This window comes from Gorilla gorilla, chromosome 22 (assembly GCF_029281585.2).
Source record: "Gorilla gorilla gorilla isolate KB3781 chromosome 22, NHGRI_mGorGor1-v2.1_pri, whole genome shotgun sequence".
NCBI classification, from domain to species: Eukaryota; Metazoa; Chordata; class Mammalia; order Primates; family Hominidae; genus Gorilla; species Gorilla gorilla.
In genome coordinates, this window is record NC_073246.2 from 30,642,301 (window position 1) to 30,665,557 (window position 23,257).

Sequence of the window (23,257 nt, forward strand, 5' to 3'; positions counted from 1 at the left end):
ATTAAGACACGTTTGGTGTCTGCTTATAAAGACAGACTTTATATCAATTAGATACTGCTCTGTAACAAACCAACCCAAAGCATAATGGCCCAAACAACAATCACTTGCATAACTCATGGTTCTGGAGGTCAGCAAGTCAGAGTAGGATAAACTGTGTGGTCCTATACTCGGCTGAACTCCCTCAGGCATCTGTGATCAACTGCGGGTTGGTCAGGTGGTCCTGCTTCTGGAAGTTGGCCAGCTTCAGTGGGGGCTCCTCGGCACTGCTTCATTGATCTCTCACTCCCCAGAAGGCTAGTCTGGGCATGGCTTCTTGATCTTGCCAAGGTTCCAAGAGAGAGAATAGAAGTGTATGAGGTCTTTTGGGGCTATGTTGGTTTTCTGTTGCTGCATAACAATTTCTACAAACTTAGCACCTTAACACAACACTCATTTACTAGCTCATAGTTCTGTAACTCAGAAGTCTAGTGCAATAGGACTGGGTTCTCTACCCTGGGTATCATGAGGCTGAAATTGTGGTGTCACCTGGGCTAAGTTTTTAGCTGGAGGCTCTGGGGGTGAAAATCTGCTTCCAATCCCATTCTTGGTGTTAGCAGAATTCAGTTACTTGTGGTTGTAGGACTGAGGTCCCTGATTCCTTGCAGGCTGTCAGTGAGAGGCCATTTTCAGCCACTAAAGATGACCCACATTCCTTATCACAAAGCTCCCTCCATCTCCAAGACAGTCAGGGTATGTCAAGTTCTTCCCTTCCATATATAAAATTTGAACAGCTGGGGAGATTTAAGAGGCTCCCCATAAACTCAGAAGTAAAAAGAGACAAGGGTCCCAGTAAATACAAAATGATTGGGGTTGGGGAGGCGGATTTTCTGTCCTCAGTGAAGTTTTGTTGGTTGGTTGGTTGGTTGGTTGGTTGGTTGGTTTTTGAGTCAGGGTCTCACTTTGTCACCCAGGCTGGAGTGCAGTGGTACAATCTCAGCTCACTGAAGCCTCTGCTTCCAGAGTTTAAGTGATTCTTGGGCCTCGGCCTCCCAAGTAGCTGGGACTACAGGTGCGAACCACCCCACCCACGTAAGTTTTGTATTTTTAGTAGAGATGGGGTTTCACCATATTGGCCAGAGTGGTCTTGAACTCCTGGCCTCAAGTGATCTGCCCACCTCAGCCTCCCAAAGTTCTGGGATTACAGTCATGAGCCACCACGCCCAATCCCTCAGTGGAGTTTTATCCACTTATTATAAAATGTTTTTGAGGCTTTAGAGGCAGAGCCAGAGAAAACAAGACTTCAAAAATCTGCCTCTCTTTTTTTCTTTAGAAGTGTTGAAATCATGGCCTACTTGTGTTTTAATGGGTTTTCAGAGCTTAATTAGTCCATAGACTGTTTAAAAAAAAAAAAGAAGAAGAAAAGATGAGCTGCTCTATGATTCCCCAGCTGCCTTAGAAATGTGCACCAAGCTTACGATGAAAACTTGTAAGGAACATATATTTATTTTAAGGATTCTCAAGAGCTCTGGAGAACTGTGCCTTTCTCTACATACATCACTTCACTGCTCTCATATCTCAGTTAAATGAGCTAAATTCACCAAGCCCTGCTTAACTTCATAAGCCAGGTCTGCCAGAACTCTGGGAGGTGTCCATTGCTGATTGGCAGCTAGCCAGTAATATACACAAAGAATGCAAGGATGAGAGGATGACCTACGAAGTAAAGAATCATGTTCAGGGAGAAACACAGGAAGGGGCAGGTTGGGAGCAAACACTGAAAAGCCAATTGCACTGTGTTTTCATTTGTTTGGAGAGGGCATTATGGGAGGGCTGGAGGATTGTTTCTTAGCTTCTTCCAACGACAGTCAGATAATTGCTGCAAGTGGAGAGCTCAGAATAGCAACAATTTGCCGACACATGAGGGCCCCTCTTCACGTGTTCATCTTTTTGGTCACCTTCCACTTAGGTATGTGTTATTGAAGTAGCAATGGACACTTTGAACTTTCTTTCTCAGAAAGCTATTAGCTTAGCTGGTGTTCTGTATTATTTCCACATTTAAGCAATAAAGCAGTGTTTCTTTGTAAAAATCTGACTTTTTTCAGTTAAGTTTGTTGCCAGATCTCCCAAAAAGACAGCTGAAGTCTATTACATATGTTGATCGCTATTATTGGGAGAAGGTGTTGGCAACCTTTTGAGTGGGCTGTGATGTTGCCAATGTGTTTTTCCAACAAGGTAAGGATGAGACAAGATAAAGGGCAAGGAAGGGGGAAAGGGTGCTGATGTGGACACAGAGAACGGCTCCCTCTTGCTGTCCTCCCTCTGCTTTCCATCAAGGTCAAGTGTCTCTTGTAAACACCAGCAGGGACAGTTCAATCTGCCCATCTCTGACACTTGGGTCTCCCTTTCAGAAGCCTTTCTGTGACCCGGGAAACAGTCCCAAGGAGAAGCCAGGACCCTGGGCCTTTACCCTGGGGGCTCTTTATGCAGGTCACTGCCCCACTCCCTGAACTCCGAAACAACAGAGCTTACGTCCTAGGAAAACCTCCCAGAGATGGCTCTAGTCCCCAACATTTTTGCAATTGCAACATTTCTTATCCTATAATAATACAAAAACTTTCACATTTAAATGCATTCATTCAACAGAGGCCAACTTCAGCACATGCACTTCTGGGGCACTTGTGTTTACAATGGGGACAAAACAAGACAGTTGGTGTCCATGGGAAGCTTAATCCTAGTCATTTTAATGCATTTTGCTTTCAATTAGCTTTTTCTGAATAATTCTATGACCATATTGAAATCGTGAGTGACATCCTGAAATATACCTACACTGGATTGTAAACCACAGTGAAAAAAATATATAAATGTCGCCCTTTCCAGAAGCTCATGTGTACTTAAAGTGAAACCAAAAAAACCTAAATTAGGTATTCACAGATACCCTTTTGAGAAATTCGCGAGAGCAGCAAAAGTACATTGACATGTGTATTTCTGACCCCATTTGATGACCTGAAACATTTCCTCCCTCTTCATTTTCTATTGCTGAACCACAGTATTTTCCTGTTTGGCACAGATCAAGAACACAGGTCTTTCTCTTTTTTTGTTTTTCCCACTGAGGCTATGAAATTGGCCATTCAGTTATTACAGTAAGGATTAGTAAGGACATTTCAAGCACAACTAATTAAAGAAGTGTTTTCTGAAATTAAGATATTTTTGTTTAATTACATTAGAAGGAACTAAATATAATATGGTATAGATAAAAATAGAATTACTCAGAACTGAGGGAAAAAATAAGTAGTGAGAAAATGTTAATAAGATCTGAATGCCATCTTCGTGGCATTTTTCCCTAAACTTCATCAGTTGGGAGAAAACTAAATCTTCAATATTAAAAACAAGTCTTATGAGCAAAAATTACTGTCCGGTCACCCTCCAGAGCAGGGTGCTGTCTAAACAGAACTTTCTGTGATGATGGAAATGTTCTCTATCTGTACTGTGCCTATAGCCATTAGCCCTAGGTGCCTATTCAAATTTAAATTAACTAAAATTCAATAAAATTAACAATTCTGTTTTTCAGCGACAGTAGCCACATTTTAAGTGCTCAAAAGCAACACATGGCCAGTGTCTACCATATTGGACAGCATAGTTCTAGAAGCCAGGAAAGAAGGTTAAATACACAGTGAAAATACACACCCAAGGTTTTCCAAACATGAGTAGAAATGGGAAATTTTTCCCGAAAGACCTCTATGGAGCATGAGAAGAAAGGTCTACTTTGTATCATCTGGAGGATTTTTTCCTCTTTCCATCAAGTTTCAGCCAATAATTAAAACAAGTTAGCAATATTTTTCATCCCAACACCTTGTGTAAATTCTTGTCTTCCCCCAAAGAGTTCCCTTGATATGCGTTTTACACACCGTCTATAGAAAAAGCACTTTCCAAACACCCAGTGTATGTTTTTCATGTAAATTCACTTTTCTGATCCTTTTAGTATATTTATAATGGAAATTCTCTCTACTTAAAGCCTATCTATATCTTAGCAACCACAGTTTCCAAAGCTATTCCATGAAGCAGGTTTCTCTATTTACTTTTGTCTATTTGTGTAGCCCAGACCACGTAATAAGATTTTCAAACTGGCCAAAACACATGAACATAGACAAAGTCCTTTATTGTGTGGGTAACCCTTTGGAATGTCTTATTCCCTATGAGAGCTGACATAAAGCAGGAATTCAAATGACAGTGGGTCAAAACCTGAGGGCCAACTGCAGATTTCAGCCTACTTTACAGTCCGTTGGCTATCATAGTTTCCATATGGGCAATAGTGATTGTTTATGAATTAATCCATGCAAAATATATCAAATCTAGTTGGAGAGGATTTTTGTGGGAGAGAAAAGGTACCCTTCCTTCACCAGCCTCGGCTTCATGCTAAAGTATTTCACAACTACAGTGTTCTCATAAGCTTAGAATTCAAATGAGGCCAAAAACTATCAAAAGCAACCTGCTATCTTTACCTGACCCAGAAGTTTACAAGATTGAATTCCTAGAAATTATTGGCTTTATTCTTCTGGAGTCTGCTCAAGTCTAGATAGGCAAGAAAGAACCTAACAGATCAACGCCTCTTAAGGGAATTGATCCCTTCTGCCCAACTTCCTGGGCAGAGTGGCCTTGAGTGAAACATATTCAGAATTAGCTCCTGTGGAACCTGACAATGTAATAAATACATTACATTTTTGAAAATTATGTAATGCATTTTTTTGGACACAGGGCACTGTTCATAACTGTATATATGCTTTACCTCTAATACAATTACTACTATAATTTACTTCCTAAGTTGGTTTCTGTTTGGTTAATATACACATGTGTTAGCTCCAAGATAACTGAAGAGCATTTTCATGCTCACTGAGCCAGCTCCAAACCAAGAACAATCCCAAATCTGAACTCTTATTTCTAAAGTTGAATCAAATCAGATGGGTCCCATGGGAAGAAACAAGACATGTCCAGGCCGACATCATGATTAGACCCATCTCCAATGTCACACTCACAAGTCAGTTTCCTAACCCACTCAACCCAACATTTTACCTCCAAAAAAGATGACACGAGATCATGCTTGAAACATATGGGGAAAGCATAAGCATGAAGTTTTAAAAGGCAGGGGAGGGAAAATGTGTGTATTAGGCATTCAAACCTAATACAGAAAGAGGTTTCCTTTTTTAACTTTTATTTTAAGATTTTAAGTTCAGGGATATATGTGCAGGTTTGTTACATAGGTAAACTTGTGTCATGGGGGTTTGTTGTACAGATTATTTCATCACCCAGGTTATTAAGCCTAGTACCCATTGGTTATTTTTCCTGATCCTCTCCCTCCTGCCACCCACAACCCTCCACTAGGCCCCAGCGTGTGTTGTTCCCCTCTATGGTTCTCTGTATTCTCATCATTTAGCTCCCACTTATAAGTGAGAACATGTGGTATTTGGTTTTCTGTTCCTGTGTTAGTTTGCTAAGGATACTAAGGCCTCTAGCTTCATCCACGGCGCTGCAAAGGACATGATCTCATTCCTTTTTATGGCAGCATAGTATTCCATGGTGTATATGTACCACATTTTCTATATCCAGTCTATCATTGATGGGCATTTAGGTTGACTCCATGTCTTTGCTATTGCAAATAGTGCTGCAATGAACACACGTGTGCCTGTGTCTGTATAATAGAATGATATATATTTCTTCCTTTGGGTATATACCTAGTAATGGGATTGCTGGGTCAAATGGTATTTCTGTCTTTAGGTCTTTGAGGAATCACCACAAGAGAGAGCCTTCTTTAGAGGGAAAGCAAGCCTGGGTTTGAGGAGGTGACGGCAAACTATCGCTCAGGACCAAATCTGCCACCTGTTTTTGTAAATAAAGTATTGTTGGAACACAGCCATGCCTGTTTGTATATGTATTGTCTATGGCTGCTTCCAGGGTAAAATGGCAGCTTTGAGTAGCTTGGACAGAGACCGTGTAGCCCATAAAGCTGACAATATTTACTATCTGGATGGATCTGTAAAGAAAAAGTTTGCTGGCCCCTGGTTTAGAGTTTTACATTTGCTGAAAACAGTAATTATTGAACAGTTTCTTTATGTTTGCCACAGAGCACCATTTGTGCCTCGGTCTTAAAGCAACTCTACATCTCATCACTTTGCTGCCATAAGTTCTAAGAACAATTATTTCTTTGTTAACATTTGGTAAACTTATCTCTAGGGACATAAAAGAAGGTCGGGAACATCTCTGAGGTTTAATTTCAAAACACGCTGAGTTTAACATGGGGATTTACCAAGTGCTGGTAGCTAGAATAATGATGTACTTATCCAAAGACTTTTCAAGGGGAGGTTACTGACTAGTGCTTTGTCGTACAGGCCATGAGAGTAAAAATGAAAAAAATGGGCATAATTCCTTTTCCAAGTTTTAATCATAAATGATCATTTTTTAAAAGATTCCAATAACTCACCCACTAAGAAAAAAAAAAAGGAAAAAAAATGGGGGAGGGAGATAACGACACAGTGGTTTTGTTCTAAAACAGTCATGAGCAATGTCATGGTGCCATCTACAGTATTTCAATATTTTCACCCAAACACCAGAATTTGAAGAAGCCCTATAGACACATATCTATTTATTGAGGGAGAAACGTTTTGCTAGCACAACAGTATAACAAGGCTTTAGGCTAAAATTTTCTCTGTGGTCACGGTCTTCTGTCTTCTTCTCCTATGCACCATTTTTAAGTTTATTCCGTTTCCTGACAACTTCTTAGTTCCCATTGTGATAGTAAATATTAAAATTAATGAATGTGCTGTACCTGGTAGGAGTGCAATGAAACTGTTCAAAAATGTTGGGATTTAGTATCTGCTCACGTTCACACAAACACAGTCACTATTGTCAAACGCACTGCAGTGGTGGAGTGTAGCAACAGCAGGGATGAGACCCAAAGGTCTGAAAAGCCAGTATTTTAAGAAGTCTTGGAAAATGTGGGGGTTGAAAAATCTAACAGGAGTGCTTGCTTCAGCAGCAATTTAGAGTAGATTAGCATGGCCTCTGCGCCAGGATGACATGCACATTCCTAAAAGTGTTCCGTGTTTTAAAAAAAAGAGAGAGAGAGAGAATCTAAGGGGATGTGTATGTTTGCTAGAGCTACTATAACAAAGTACCAGAGGCAGGGTCACTTCAACAACAGAAATTTATTTCTCACAGTTCTGGAGGCTGGATGTCCAAGATTAAGGTGTTGACTGGGTTGAATTCAGCCCATAACAGGAAATAAGGAGTTAAATAAAGCACTTGCTTCTATTGTTTGTACCTAAACTTAACAGAATACAGTAAGTAACAAGTCATTGGGATGCAGGAAAGAAAAAAGAGAGTGAAGGAAGGAGAGAAGGTGAAGGGAGAATGGAAGAGAGGAAGGGAGGGAGGAAAGAAAAGTTTGATGAATGATTGCAGTCTAAACTGGTTCAAACAAGAGATCTTGTTTAATTAAGGAATTCATCCCATCTATGCCTATTAGGAGGAGGAAAAAGTCTAAAATAGAAGATGGTGAAAGTTGGATGACCCCAGGCATTAAAGCCATTCATCTTTAACTGTTATGCTTGGATCATGCAAATGGGTCTGGTAGCTACAAGGGTTGCTGTGGGTACTGAATGTTTTATTGTTCTGAGACTATCAAAAAAAATAGCCATGGGACATATAGACCATGGAATACTATACAGCCATGAAAAAGAACAAGATTGCATCCTTTACAGAAACATGGATGGAACTGGAGGCTGTTATCCTCAGCAAACTAACACAGGAACAGAAAACCAAATACCACATGTTCTCACTAATAAGTGGGAGCTAAATAATGAGAACTCATGGACAGAAAGAGGGAAATAGCAGATACTGAGGCCTACTTGAGGGTGGGGGCTGGGAAGAGGGAGAGGTTCAGAAGAGAAAAAACTATCTGATACTATGCTTAGTACCTGGGTAATTAAATACTCTGTACACCAAACCCCTGAGTCATGAGTTTACCTATATAACAAACCTGCACATGTACTCCTGAACCTAAAATAAACATTAAAATATTTTTCAAAAATAAAATAAATTAACAATTAGAAAAAGAAAAAAATGAGACAGTAAATAGATCCTGGGAAAAACTGTCCCCAGAAGTGTTCTTTTAAATTTGCACTACAGATGTAATCCAAGTTGAGTAAAATAGAAAGGCATGGATTTGCTGTTCCTGAAAGTCATTCATGGTTAATTGCTGAACACTTTCATCTGCAGTGTCTGTGGAAGGGTAGAACCTTAAGTAGTTTTTCATTCTCTGACTACTCAACTAGAATGGCATAAGAGGCAACTCACTCTATGATATCTCACTGTTTGGCCTCTCCTGTTCCATAGTAGCAAAGGATTTTTGCACTTATCCACTAATTTATGATTTCTTCTTAATAAAGGAAACAAGAGCCTCTATTTATTATGATTCCTGCCATGTGTGAGGCTTGAGCTGGGTATTTTACATACATTATTTCATTTGATAATCACCTTTTCAAACTCTTCAACCACATAAATGCATTACAGAGAGCTATTTTAGATAAACATGGTTACAAATATGTAAACTATATAAAACCATATTTTAGAACCATTCTGTTTCATGCTTTTAGAAAATCTTACTATAGATCATAAATTAAAAACACTAAATTATAAACCAAACACTTTTATGGGGTTTTTTTGGTCTTGCAGTTCTAGCTGAAGGAATACTGCACTTTAACTCACATGCTGATTAATTTTATTCACAAATTTTGAATTATAAAATGTGTAGAGTCACAGACAATTCAATTTTTTCAACACCCATTTTCCCAAGACAATAACCGAAGTATACACACAGTAGCCACTATTGGCAAAAAATGTATTCCTCATTTATGGAAAAAGTGCAAATAAAGAAAAATTGCTGTTTATAAGCATAATTCCAATGACTGCTGCGAGTGGGAAGCACAGTGATTTTGTGTTAGATTTCTAAGAGCTTACAAGATGGAAGCTTGTGGTGTAAGCATTTAGTGGTGCAATACTGTCATCTCGTGGTCAGTATGCAGTATTTCAGATTTAGTTGGAGAAAATGTCTGAAAATCGTTAACGATGTTTCTAGTCTCCTTTCACATACTTACTCCCCAGAGAGTCTGATTTGTACACATAGACATGACAGAATCGGCTTGTTATTTAAACAAGCAGATGGATGTTGTATGAGGTTGTTCCAGGAGTTTACTGCCTTAGACCCGGACGAGAGGGGCCCTGCCCTGGCCCCGTCAGTTAGAGGGCTCAGCTTTGACCTCTCCTGCCTGTACCCCTCTCCACAGATCAAGAAGTCCTCGGAACCAAGAAAATGCCCATCCAAAACCAAGCCCTTTTCTTCCCTTTACCTGCCCTCTATCTCACCTCACCAGCAGTTCCACTTCCCTGCATCTGGATGAATGCTCTAATGCTCTCACGTTGCCTGAGGTTTCATGAATAATAGCGGGCTGCCACTTCCCAGATATCATTTGCATCTGAGCAGCTTCCCGACATATGACACACCCCTTCCCAACAATAATAATGATGAAAGGAATTTTGAAGATGCAAAAACAGCCCCATGGAATAACTTTTCTCACCCCCTTCAAATCCTATCCCAGCATGTATACAAGAACATGTGAGCACTTTCCAAACCTTAGCTCTCCGCTGCCACCTTCAGGACGATTTCAGTAACCGCAGATACTGCAGCTGCTTAGCTAAGAAACATTAACACTCCCAGAAAGAGAAACCTGGCTGAATCTTGAAATAGAGCCAGGTGAGAAAGAAGTGGTTGGCATTTAGTTTATGGTATTTAGCAAAATCTTGTAACATATTTTATTGGATACTCTATCAAATAACAGAATAACAATAGCTAACACCATATATAATGTAGACATGTGTAAGTAATAAAAACTGATAAAACGTTTTGTTTTATATGTATAACAAAACTATATGAATATAAATAAAAATATGTATACATCCTACAGTAACAACAGCTGATATTTATTTGGAGCTTTTTCTGTGGCAGGCAGTATTCTGTATACTTCATCACTGTAAATATGTTTACATGTTTTGAAATGTCTCAATAACAACATGAGGTACATACTACTCTTAGTATGTTCCTTGCCCGTGGGGGACTCCTGTCTTTGCAGTGAGTCAGAAGATAATGACAAAGCATAGACATAGCATTGCCCTGCATTCATTCAACAAATATCACCGAGCACTGAGAAGGCAGAGATCAGTAGGACAAGCAAGGTCTTTGCTCACGACAATGTGTGCAGGTAGGGAGATGAGCAACAGAAAATAAATATTTTTAAGGGAATATATGAGTGATAAATGTAGCTTATAAAATGTATAACTATACTGGAAATCAAAATAGGGTGACGTGATAGAAAGTGACTGAGAGGCTATCATACATTGAGTGGTCCAAGAAGAGTTGATATTAAAGTAGGGCCAATCTAAAAAAAAAAAAAAACTATATGATGATCTATGGAGAACATTCCAGAAAGATATGAAGAGCTAGTGCAAAAACTTTGAGAAGGGAAGCATTTCAACATACTTGAAGAACACAAATAAGGCCACTGGCAGGGGTGAGAAGGGAAGGGAGAGGGTGGAAGAGGGAGGGCTGAGAGCCAAACACAGCCACAGCATGGAGGGCTTGACAAGCCAGGGCTGTGCAATGAGGTTTTTTACCAGGTGGGAAGAGAAGTTCTTAAAAGGCTCTGAGCCTATCAAAAAGATCACTCCGGCTGCTCCATGGAGACAGGAATTTATGGAGCAGAGAACGTGGAAGCAAGATACCCAGTGAGAAATCACGTGCAACAGAGGCTCAAGAGACACCACCTTTGACTAGCAATGGAAATGGACAGATCTAGAAGATCCAGGTTTGTTGTGGCCACGGAGTCTACAGGTGTACCTGATGTTTTCAATGTGGAACAGAAGGGAAAAGATGAACTGAAAGTCATACTTAGATATGGGAATTGCTATGACCTGGGAGGAGAAAGTTTCTGGGTGGCGAGAAGCAAATCTAGAGTTGTCCTGCAAGGCCCAGATGGAGGAGCCCAATCTGTCTTCCTGTTTGACCGTAGTCCAGATATTGGACCTCATGGAGCCCTAATGTACTTATCTGTAAAAATGCAGGAGCAGGTTCCTGCCAGATCAGCTTCTCTGAGTCTCGTGGGATTTAATTGAAGTTGACACAGAATGACTTTAAAACCTTCCAAGCCAATGGCTAATGATGAAAATACATATGAAAATTAATTTGGGGGATCCTGTGCAGAAGAAAACAAAATAGTTCTATTCAACCCTCAAAGGAAATATCCAGAAGTGAAGACGAAGTTCTCTTTCAGAGTTACAATACTCCTACCCCACTACCTGTTTAAAATGGACTTTTATGTTACATAATCCTGAAAATGTTGGTAGTCAAAATTCCTCTAGATAAATGAGGTACACATATACCATGGAATACTATGCAGCCATAAAAAGAAAACAAAATCTTATCCTTTGCACCAACGTGGATAGGAAATCTTATCCTTTGCACCAACATGGATAGGAAATCCTATCCTTTGCAACAAGGTGCTTTCAGAAGCAGGATGAGCACTGCAATTGAAGGCTAAGAGGAAATGGCTCTTGGCCAATTTAACTGATCAGTCTGTAAGAAATTAAAAGGAGCATAACCAGAGAGAGATAGGGTATCTCTTAAGAGAACATCAGAGGAGCGTCTATGGCTGTGTAATGTTGACCTTCTCTTCTCAACGTGGATGCAGCTGGAGGCATTATCCTAAATGAATTAACACAGGAACAGAACAGCAAATACCACATATTCTCACTTCTAAGTGGGAGCTCAGTATTGTGTATGCATGAACATAAAGATGGAAACGATGCTGAGGACTACTAGAGTGAGGAGAGAGGGACAGGAGCAAGGGCTGAAAAGCTACCTATTGGCTACCATGCTCACTACCTGGGTGACAGGATCATTCAAACCCCAAGTCTCAGCATCACACAATACAGTCATGTAGCAAACCTGCACATGTACCACCTGAATCTAAAATGAACACTGAAAAATGTAAAATAAACATTGAAATTATTTTTAAAACAGAAGCATAAGAATATAAATTAACAATGATATTCACCTTTTACTATACCTTGGTAAAAAATAATTATGAGTTCAGTTTAAAAAGTCTCCTAGATAACAAAAGTATCATACTGCTTTTAAATAAACATGGTAGATTGGAGTAAGTTCTTTTTCATTTGGCAGTGACATTGCTCTTCACACAAGTTTCCATCAAGTATTGAACCACTTGGGCTTGATTCTTTCCCTCAAGTTACTTTTGAAGGAGTCTGTGAGGTTTGGGGATTATTGCTGTGATATCTGGGTTTTCTAAAGAAAATTCCAGGAAACCAAAAGGATTTGGGACAAAGCATACATGAACAGGAAACAGAGACATGGAAATAAATATTCCATCTTCTGGGAAAACATGCACCATTATCAATTATATGGAGCTAATCTTCATTTCAAAAATTGGTTCCTCTCTCCATTGTCAGAGAGAGATTACAAAGATTGGTAATATTCCTGCCCTGTTCCTTAGAACTTTTAGAGAATTTCCATTTTCTAGTTTGCTTTCTCCAAAGACTTGGAGGTCAGCTGAACTATTCATATTACCAAACTCACGAGGATATGTGTCCCACCAACTGACCCATATTTGAGCAAATTGATCTAGATTCTTGATAAATATTATTGTCCAATAAACATCACATACTTTATGATCTGGGTTTAACATATTATCAGACCTTGGAGACATGGCTCCTTAGATCCCCAGAAGCAGAGTTAATTTAGCTAACCAGTGGTGAGCTGCATTCTGCTGTACGAGTTTGCTCTACCTCCTAATGTAGCTATAATATTGTAGGAGATTCCAGCATTGGCCAAAAGAGTGGACTACCCTCCCTTTATGATTTCTTGGAACCCTAAAACTTTATGAGACTATGAATATGACTAGGAACAAGGAGACGATTTTCTTCTCAGTAGTGAAAATCATTATATATACATATATATCTTTATAATCCTAACAGCACAACTTATATTGTTACTATGTTATATGGGCCAAGCATTGTTCCATGCTCAGATTAACTCATTTAATTCTCATAAGAACTTATGTGGTAAATACTATTATTATCCATTTTTAGAGGAGGAGATTGAGGTAGAGAAAGTTGAAATGATTACCTCAAAGTCAGAGGATCCAAAGTATCTGCCCATCTTAAGATAATCTGAAAGTATAAACTTGTTTTCTGCCATGAAGGACACACAGCCAAAATTCCATACAAAATTCCTAACAGCCCTGTCACTTTTTTAAATGTGCAAGAATCCAATCAAGAAGTGTGAATACTGATACCGCTCAGCACTTGGTGACCTTGAACTTGATCGTCAGAGTATGATCCTCTAAAAGGCAATCTGTTTTAACACGGTCTTTGCTCACAGCACAGGAGGATAGCAATTTCAGGAGCAGGATGAGCACTGCAATTGAAGGCTAAGAGGACATGGCTCTCGGCCAATTTAACAGATCAGTCTGTAAGAAATTAAAATGAACATAACCAGAGAGAGATAGGGTATCTCTTACGAGAACATCAAAGGAGTGTCTACAGCCACGTAATGTTGACATTCACTTCCAAAAACTGGCATATTCTCTAAAAGGACAGCAAACTGGATTGACATGCCAAAACCACTAGTTGAAAAATAAAAATAATCCGTTATTAAGTCAGTTGTTTTGTCACTGCTATTTTCACCAATCTAATTGAACAGGCCAATGCTTTTACAAGAAGCAGACAAGTCACTCATCTTGAAGTTTAGGACTAATAGCTGAGTAAATGCTTCTGAAATACACAGAGAGTAGACTAACCAACAGTATTCACAACACAGTGAATAAATACACTAATATATGTAGAAACCCAGGCATATATTAGGTTAAATTAAGAAAAGAGAAACACATGAATATCCTATAGAATGGGATTTGAGGAGAAAAATCTTCTAAATATGAAATTAGGTTCCCTCATCATATTTAATTCTTAGCTGTAAGTAATCTATTCTAAGACCACTGTGTAGAACATCCCAGTACAGACACACAGTTTAATAATTTAATAACTTCAGAAATAACCGTAGATGTCAACTAAGCCAAACCCATTTCATAGAGTAGAAAACAAAGTCTCAGCTGGGAGCGGTGACTCATACCTGTAATCCCAACACTCTGGGAGGCCAAGGCAGGCAGATCGCTTGAGGCCAGGAGTTCGAGAACAGCCTGGCCAACATGGTGAAGCTCCATCTCTACTAAAAAAATATAAAAACTAGCTGGATGTGGTGATACACACCTGTAATCCCAGCTACTCAGGAGGCTGAGGCAGGAGAATCACTTGAACCCAGGAGGTAGAGGTTGCAGTGAGCAGAGATCGCACCATTGCACTCCCTCCTGGGTGACAGAGCGAGACTCCATCTCAAAAAAAAAAAAAAAAAAAAGGCAAACAAAGTCTCAGAGAAGTTAAGCAATATTCCCAGGCTCATGCAGTTCATTAGTGACAGAGCCAACTCTACAACCTGGTTCAGTCTTTCACAAAAATGAAAGAATTGTTGGCAACAGAAATGTAGTTGGGCCTAAAATGTTGTGATACAGAACCTTTCAGCCATCTCTTCTCCACTTGCCATGTTTGAAACTTCAGAGAGCATTAAGATACATTAGTTCGTCCAGGTGTGGTGGCTCACGCCTGTAATCTCAACACTTTGGGAGTCCGAGGCAGGCAGATCACGAGGTCCAGGAAATCAAGACCATCCTGGCTAACAAGGTGAAACCCCCTCTCTATGAAAAATACAAAAAATTAGCCGGGCGTGGTGGCGAGCACCTGTAGTCCCAGCTACTCGGGAGGCTGAGGCAGGAGAATGGTGTGAACCCGGGAGGCGGAGCTTGCAGTGAGCCGAGATCACGCCACTGCACTCCAGCCTTAGTGACAGAGCAAGACTCTGTCTCAATGAAAAAAAAAAAAAAAAAAGATACATTAGTCCATTTTCATGACACAGAGAGATCCTAAGTTACTCACTACCTAATACTTCTAAGGGGTGTGGGTTTCTTATCAACTGCATGAATTCTTCCTAAATGATCTTGAAAAGAACCCACTATCATTCTGAATGTTGCTTGGAAACATATCTACTGTTCAAAGTAACTTTGCTGAGCTTAGAATTTAAACAGAGGAAGATTAATGTCAGAGCATGTACCATGTGCAGATTAAAAACTCCACTGTGGGTTATTCCAGAAGTAGACCAGAATTTTTTTCATTTTCTTTTTGAAATCGTGTGTCTAAAACCAGCAGTTAGTTAAGGGCAGAAGAGATGCTGCAAATGAAGATTTAGACAGAAAAATTTCAAAGCCAATTTTTAACATCTATGTTTTGTTCAGAACCAAAAGCAAAAGGTTTTTTTTGTTTGTTTGTTTTTTGTTTTGAGACAGAGTTTTGCTCTTGTTGTCCAAGCTGGAGTGCAATGGCATGATATCTGCTCACCGCAATCTCTGCCTCCTGGGTTCAAACGATTCTCCTGCCTCAGCCTCCCGAGTAGCTGGGATTACAGGCATATGCCATTACGTCCAGCTAATTTTGTATTTTTAGTAGAAATGGGGTTTCTCCATATTGGTCAGGCTGGTCACCCACCTCAGCCTCCCAAAGTGCTAGGATTACAGGCGTGAGCCACCATGCCTGGCCAAGATTTATTTTTAAGAAAAGAAAAAAAATGTTTGTTTTATAGACAAGAAATTGGGAAAGAATTAATTGAACAGAACATAAAACCCTTTCACTGTCTAAAAACAATTGGATTAGTCTCTGGTTCCCACAAGTTTTAAAATCTCTAAAATTAAAGTATCATGTGTAAGTCATGAAACCAGTTTTTAATGTACATTTTCTCAATTCCTGTTTGCCAGTGAATAGACTAATTGTCCCCAAACCAAACAAAGTCCAATCTTACAGAGCTAAACAAACAGAAAATCAAAATAACTGGAAGAAGCATCATCATCTGGTTATCTGGTCATCATAATAACCAGAGAGTGAATCAACTGATCCCAGGATAGTCCAAAGGACCAAACAAACAGCTGTCGTTCCAGTTAGTAGTACCTCACTTGACGGAGCACATCATAAAGTCCTTCTAAGACGTTTCTAATCTAGGTATGTGAGCCTGGCTTCCAACATACCTCAGAGACATAGAAATGCCCTATGATAATCTTGATGCTTCTTCCATAGTCATATCTTGAATACTATTATTCTTGCAATATAGTACATGTTTTCTTCCACTGTCATAAAAAAATGGAAATGCTTCAATCTCACCTAAAGACAGACCCTTCCAGCTGTGGATACTGAGTGTCCACACACAGCGAACAGAGCCCTGGGTTAGCCATCAGGAGAACAGGGACCACTCTCAACTCAGTCTTTTCCCAGCCTTGTGTCCTTAGCAAGTCTCTGCACCATGTCCTCATCGGATAGGGGCAGAAATGAGAGAGAAAGGGATAAAGCCAGCTCTACATGCCTCTTGAAAAGCAGAAGCACTACAAAATGTAAGGTATTATTGTTGTTACAATGCAAAGGGTGAAGCCAGGAGCACCCCATTGTCATGACACAGAGGGCCACGGCAGAGGCCCATGGGGATGTGAGGCAGGTATCAACGGATGGCCTGTGTGCACAGTGAGCCCATCCTTCTCCATTCGTGCTTGGCATCATGAACCACGAATGGTTCTTCTTACCCCTGAAGAACCATTATTGTTAAGTTCTGCAGTCCCTGCTATGGAAATGAGGCTGTGGTGATGCCTTGGTGAGATGGCTCTTAAGCAAGAATGGCTCTCCAGAGTTAAGAAGTAGAAGGTACACTTTGGGAGGCCAAGATGGGCGAAGCACTTAAGGTCAGAAGTTGGAGACCAGCGTGGCCAATATGGTGAAACCCCATCTCCACTAAAAATAAAAAAATTAGCCAGGCATGGTGGCACGTACCTGTAATCCCAGCTACTTGGGAGGCGGAGGCAGGAGAATCGCTCAAACCCAGGAGGCAGAAGTCACAGTGAACTGAGATTGCACCACTGCACTCCAGCCTGGGCAACACAGTGAGACTCTGTCTCAAAAAAAAAAAAAAAAAAAAAAAAGTAGAAGGTAACGCACATGTTTACATTTTTCCAGAATCCTTAGTGCCTGCAATACTATAGCATGTGCTTTCTTGCATATGGCCAGAATACATCATCTGGCACCTCCCAGAGTTCACCCCTAACTCCCAGGGTCATTATGGGAGCAGAAGGATTGACATTCTCAATCATCATTGAAGAAAGGATGCCCCTAAAGAGAAAATAATGCCCAGTACATCATAAATCCTACATCAGCTTTTAAGGCAGGTGATTTGAATCCTCAGCAGTAACTTCATCTCCAAGGGTAGCCATTTACAAATCTCAGAGTTAGCCATATACAGTAATGTGAAAAGAAACACCTTTCACAAAACAGCGCTATTTTGGAAAAAGAATTTATTCTGCTTAGTTTTATGAAATTCTTTTCTATAACCTACCTATCTACTATTTTTGTCTAGATAGAGATTTGGTCCTTTCAAACACATGTGCACACGCAATTCCCTCCTGTCTCCTTTTTTGGGATGCTCCTCCATCTAAAAAGGCAGTGGAATTCCAAAGGTTACTAAATATACTCTGGCTTTTTCATGGCGTGCAATAATAAAATAATGCTCTCTTTTCATCTGTTTTTGTCTTTTTAGGTAAAAGTATTTTTTCAGGAAGGAACTTTCTAAGATCATTCAGTACGTGTTTGGAGTGAAGCCCTGTTCACTTTCATTTCTAAAATCTCATACCAGAAAGATCTAATGCAGCCCCACTCCTATGTGTAGCTTCCATCAGTGTCAATGCCAGAGAGGCCCAAGGGCCCCCTCGCGCAGTTGAGTATATAACCTCATGAGTCCACAACTTCACTTCCCTGAGTGAAGAGAAGAATGGAAGTGAAGAAAAGAATGGAAATTCAATCGGTACCAGCAGACTGTCAGTTCCTCCAGTAGCAAACAATAAATGCATCTGAGGAAGTTCTAGTGAACCAATCAACAGGGGGGCTTTGTTCTGAACTTGGCGGAGCCTACCTCGTGCCTTGTAAATGTCAGTGTGTGTACGTGTGAGGGTCTGACATTACTCAGCAGCACATACCAAAGGCCAGGAATTTGGCAGAGTGAGGCTGATTACAATGCCTAAAAATATTCTGTTTTATCAAAATCTATTCTGATGCCTTTTAGCATGTGGGCAAAATGCTAGAGCAGCAGGCTCTTTAGGAAGCGGAAATTCTGAGAGGCGTTCCAAATATCCAAAACGACACAACCTCATTGTGTAAGAAGTAACCCTTCAGCTTAAATTCTTGTTGTTTGTCTATTTTTATCTCAACAGAATTTTTTTTTTGTAAACCATGTAAGGCAATGATCTCTCCTTTGTAAACATTTATAAAATGTAATATAATTTATTTAACAAATAATTATTGAGAGCCTATTATACACAAGGCACTTTGTTGGGCTTAACAGGGACTATAAGGTCAAATAAAAAACTGTTCTTATTTTTAATGTGCCTGCAATAAGAAAAGCGTTAAGACCTTTCCTGAGAATGAGCTGCTCTGGGCAAGGCAAACCGTGATCCAGGCTTTAGAAGAGGCAAGAAACAAGAGCTAGGGAGAAAGGGACAAGGGAGGAATTAATTTTCTGCTAAGAACTGGCAAAGGCTTATTGAGGGTTGTGGCATTTTGATGTGGGCCTTTCAGAGTAGATAGAGTTGGCCAGGCAGAGCTGAGGAGTGCTCTAGGCAAAGGGAGCAGCATGGGTGTGTGCAAAGATGGGAAGTCCAGGGGAGTAGAAGAATTCGTGTGAGGTCTTCAGAGGTCTTCATCATCACCAGGGATAGGATTTTTCCAAAATGAGAAGGCTAATGGCACCTAGAAAATGTACTACAGTGCGGTAGACTCTAAACAAAAGGAAGGGTATCATTTCTGGGAAATTGCCAAAGCCACAAGAGTGATAAATTAGGCCGGAGGGAGGCAAGGCTTAATCCTCGTTTGTTGAACATGTTAAAAACATGTGTGTCCACCACATACCTGTACACACAAACACACTCTAGGCACGCCAGCTTATAGCAATTCTTCCTTTTTCTAGCACAAAAGGTATATTGAACCAAACATTAAAATACACGTGTGAGCCCAATTTTCACATTTCTAAGGCCAGAATTGTAGCAGCTGAAGTCAAGTAACTTCTGATCATCGGCACAGTTTTCATGAGTGTTCTCCATAACTCCCTAACTCAAGGAGACAGACACAAGGCCAGTTCTGGCATTTGGTTCATTACCAGTGGCCATAGATATACTTTGTTTTTCCAAGCAACAGGTGAGTTGTTCAACCATGCATTCCCTATGAACTGTGCATCTGTCTACCCTGGGGCCACCTAATGACACAACCAACCAACCTTAGCCAACAGCACCACTGATGGCTAAACCACTTAGTGGTGTAACTTCCAATCTCTTCCTCACTGCACCTTCCTACAGAGGCAGATCATGCATATACCATGTGCCCAGTTTTTCTGTCTTTCCCCACCCTCTAGCCATTTACTGTCACTTCAGGCGGCCTTTTTTCACACTTCACTCTCTACTTCATTCCATGTAGAAAATGATCTCAGGAAAATCTCCATCCATTCCAACCATAAACCAAAAATTTATTTTATTCTTTAGCACCTATTTGAGTCTCACCTTGTATTAAAAAACACATTAAATATGTATCATTTCACTTGATTCTCCAAACAACCTTGTGAGATAGATATCACTTATCACAATTTACAGAGTAGACAAGTGCCTTTTGCCAGAGAGTTTAGCTAGTAAGTGAAAGAACAGGTCTACAAACCAAGGCCTCTTGATTCCCAAACACTTTGTCCTTCTAGGGTAAAACAATAGTACTAATGGTTCACCTGCTATAAATAAGAAAGGAGAATTTTTACATTTTGACATGAAATTAACATAAGAAACCAAAACTTCCAACAGCAATATCATGTAAAACTACTCAGAAGTCTCCTTCAGCATCTAGACAATGTTCTACTTAGATAGCTTTTTCTCAAGAAGGGTGTCTAAGATTGATGTAATCAATGCTATTTTCTACTTATGGTAAGTAATTCACTTAATAACTTTTGTTCTATCATTCATTGCAAATACAATATTTTAGTTTCATCATGTTGTACATGGAATAGCCTGGATAGTTAGTATTGCTTTGAACTCCACTACACATACTGCTATTCTTGCATTAATTTATTCAGCAAATGTCTATTAAATATTTTCTACAGTAAAGATGCTACACCATACAGTATTAGGAATATCAAATTATGCCAGCACACTCTGAGTCGATCTATTTATAAGGTGTCATCCATGCTTAATTCAGGTATCATGTAAGTGATTCAAACTAAATGACAGGAATGAAGAGAACCCAATTATGGTTAAATTTTTTAAATAATAAAACCAATTGGCACATTTTTATGTATTTATAAGAATATTTCATACCATGGGAGCAGAATGGAGGAAAAGATGAAAGGGAAACAAATTTTAGTTTGTTTCCTTAAAGAAATATATGTTAGATTTTCTCATTCCTGCCTGCCCCATTCCTCTGTCTGCTGAACAGAATCAATGATAGCAGCAGCCGAGATCCCAGTGGACCCTCTGGCCAAATGCAGCTGCATGAGTAAGCCCAGGTAAAGACAACAAAGGAACTCCCCTGCCCAAATACAGATGTGTTAGTTTTAAATTGTTTAATTTAAATTTGTTGTTTAAATTTGTTGTTGTTAAATCACTGTTGTCTGCAGATGAGAAGTTGCAGGGTAGTTTGCTACACAATTGACAGCAGATACAACAAAACAGAATTCCCTAGGGACTGCAGGGCCAGAAGAAAGAATTGAGTTGGTCAGGTGCCTCAGGACAAGAGAGTGGATAACAGTATTGACTAGGATAAGCGTAGATGTAAGGCCAAGAGGGGGTTTCCATGAAGGAGTGTGAGGAGGGCATTCTGGGACAGCAGAAACAGAGTTTGTTCAGGAGCTTTTCCTGGGTATAAGAGAGAGACTGCAACCAGAGGAAATACAGCAGATAAGGCTATGCATTAGGAATGAATTTCTCCATTCCATCATTTTCTCAGTAAACTGAGTAAAGATCTCAATTGCTTTCAATTGTTTATTATAAATGAAAATTCACTTTGAGATTCATTTTAAATATGCATTCTCAGTAACTCTTTTTACTTTAGGGGCAGAAGATATATAACGGATGATTTTCCTCTTAGCCATATGGAAGAGTTGGACAAATAAACTAAGTAAGATTCTAAGAAGAAGGAAGATTAAATACAGCTAGATTGTGGTCCTAAGACAAAAAATGAAGGAGCTAAGACATGCAGACTAGCTGGTCAGTTATTTCCTGACACCTTAGTATTCTAGTGTAGATGGAAGACTGAATAGGAGGCCAAGAAAACAACAGAACAAGAAAGGCAGGAGCCATGATTAAGAATGAGTTGCTCTGTGCAATCATGTTGGGCAGGACAAAAAGAGAAAGTCAATTTTTGGACTTAAGAACTAGAAATTAAGAGGCAAATATGATCATAGCAAAGGAGTAAAAGTAGAAAGGAATCTGGAAAAGACAAAAAGGAAGTTGGTCACAACACTAACTCATCCATCGCAGAGAACCAGAGGAGTTGGCAGCAGATGAGGGAAAGGAAATCCGTGTGGCAGTGAGGAGCTCAGCAACTGGCACAAGAGAGAACTATGAAGTTGGAGAAAACTAAGTTAGGAAGGGCAACGAGCAGAAGAGAAGATGACTAAGAAGAGAAATTCTTAATAGTAAGGCAACAAGAATAAAAACCAACGTGCTCTTAATAATATGTGTGTTGCACTGTATTAAATTCTTTGGAACACTTCCCATGAAACCCGATCCTCAGGCATGAAAATAACATGTCAAACCTCCCCATGACAGGTTACCTAAAAATAACTTCCAGGTACCAGGGGAAGCTGGTGAATAGGCTGGAGCTCAGTGATTTGTGGATCTAGATAGGCTTTTTAGATCCAGAAAGTACACAATCCAGCAATTCATTCCAAGTTAGAGAAGTACATACGCCTGCTGCTGCCCCTCTCCAGGGCTACCAATGTCTGCTGCACTGTCACTCCTGGTAGTCAGCTGAGTAGCCTGGCATAGCTGGTTTTCAAAATGCAATTGTCACAATAAATGGATAGGTGCCCTCTGATGTCCCTTTGAGCTCCAAAGTCCTAGGATCAGGGCCAGCTTTCTGGGCATGCAATCTGTGCATTTGTACAAGGCTCTGTGCTCCAGTGGGTCCTGCACTTGGTTTAATGCTCAGCTGCTACCATCTTAAAATTCTTGACAGTTTATTAGCAAGATCCCAGCATTTTCATCTTGCACTGTGCCCAAGGGCATGGGAGCCCACCTCTTGCATCAGTGTGACCTGGATGTGAGACATGGAATCGAAGGAGCTCATTTTGGAGCTTTAAGATTTGACTGCCCCACTGGATTTCAGACTTGCATGGGGCCTGTAGTCCCTTTGTTTTGGCCAATTTCTCCCATTTGGAACAGCTGTATTTCCCAATGCCTGTACCCCCACTGTCTCTAAAATGTAACTAACTTGCTTTTGACTTTACAGGCTCATCGGCAGAAGGGACTTACCTTGTCTTTGGTATGACTTTGGACTGTGGACTTTTGAGTTAATGCTAAAATTAGTTAAGACTTGGTGGGACTGTTGAGAAGGCATGATGATTTTGAAATGTGAGGACATGAGATTTGGGAGGGGCCGGGGGTGGAATCTCATCTTGAATTGTAGCTCTCATAATTCTCACATGTTGTGGGAAGGACCCAATGGGAGATAACTGAATCATGGGGCAGTTTCCCCCACACTGTTCTAATGATAGTGAATAAGTCTCATGAGATCTGATGGTTTTGTAAGGGATTTCCTCTTTTACTTGGCTTTCATTCTCTTTTGTCTGCCACCATGTAGGACATGCCTTTCGCCTTCCACCATGATTGCGAGGCCTCCCCAGCCACGTGGAACTGTGAGTCCCTTAAACCTCTTTTTCTTTATAAATTACCCAGTCTCAGATATGTCTTTATCAGCAGTGTCAAAACAGTCTACTACACACTGAACATCACAAATTATGTAACTGGTCCTGCCTGGGATCTGTGTCTTGCACTAA

General features: G+C 40.1%; 1 protein-coding gene and 1 pseudogene across 3 annotated transcripts in view; one reads left to right on the top strand and one right to left on the bottom strand.

Annotated features, from left to right (window-relative positions):
- HEMK2 (HemK methyltransferase 2, ETF1 glutamine and histone H4 lysine) overlaps nucleotides 1–23,257 on the bottom strand; it is a 307,782-nt gene that overhangs the window by 157,008 nt on the left and 127,517 nt on the right. The window lies entirely within an intron of this gene.
- LOC115931884 (uncharacterized) lies at nucleotides 6,976–7,075 on the top strand (annotated as a pseudogene).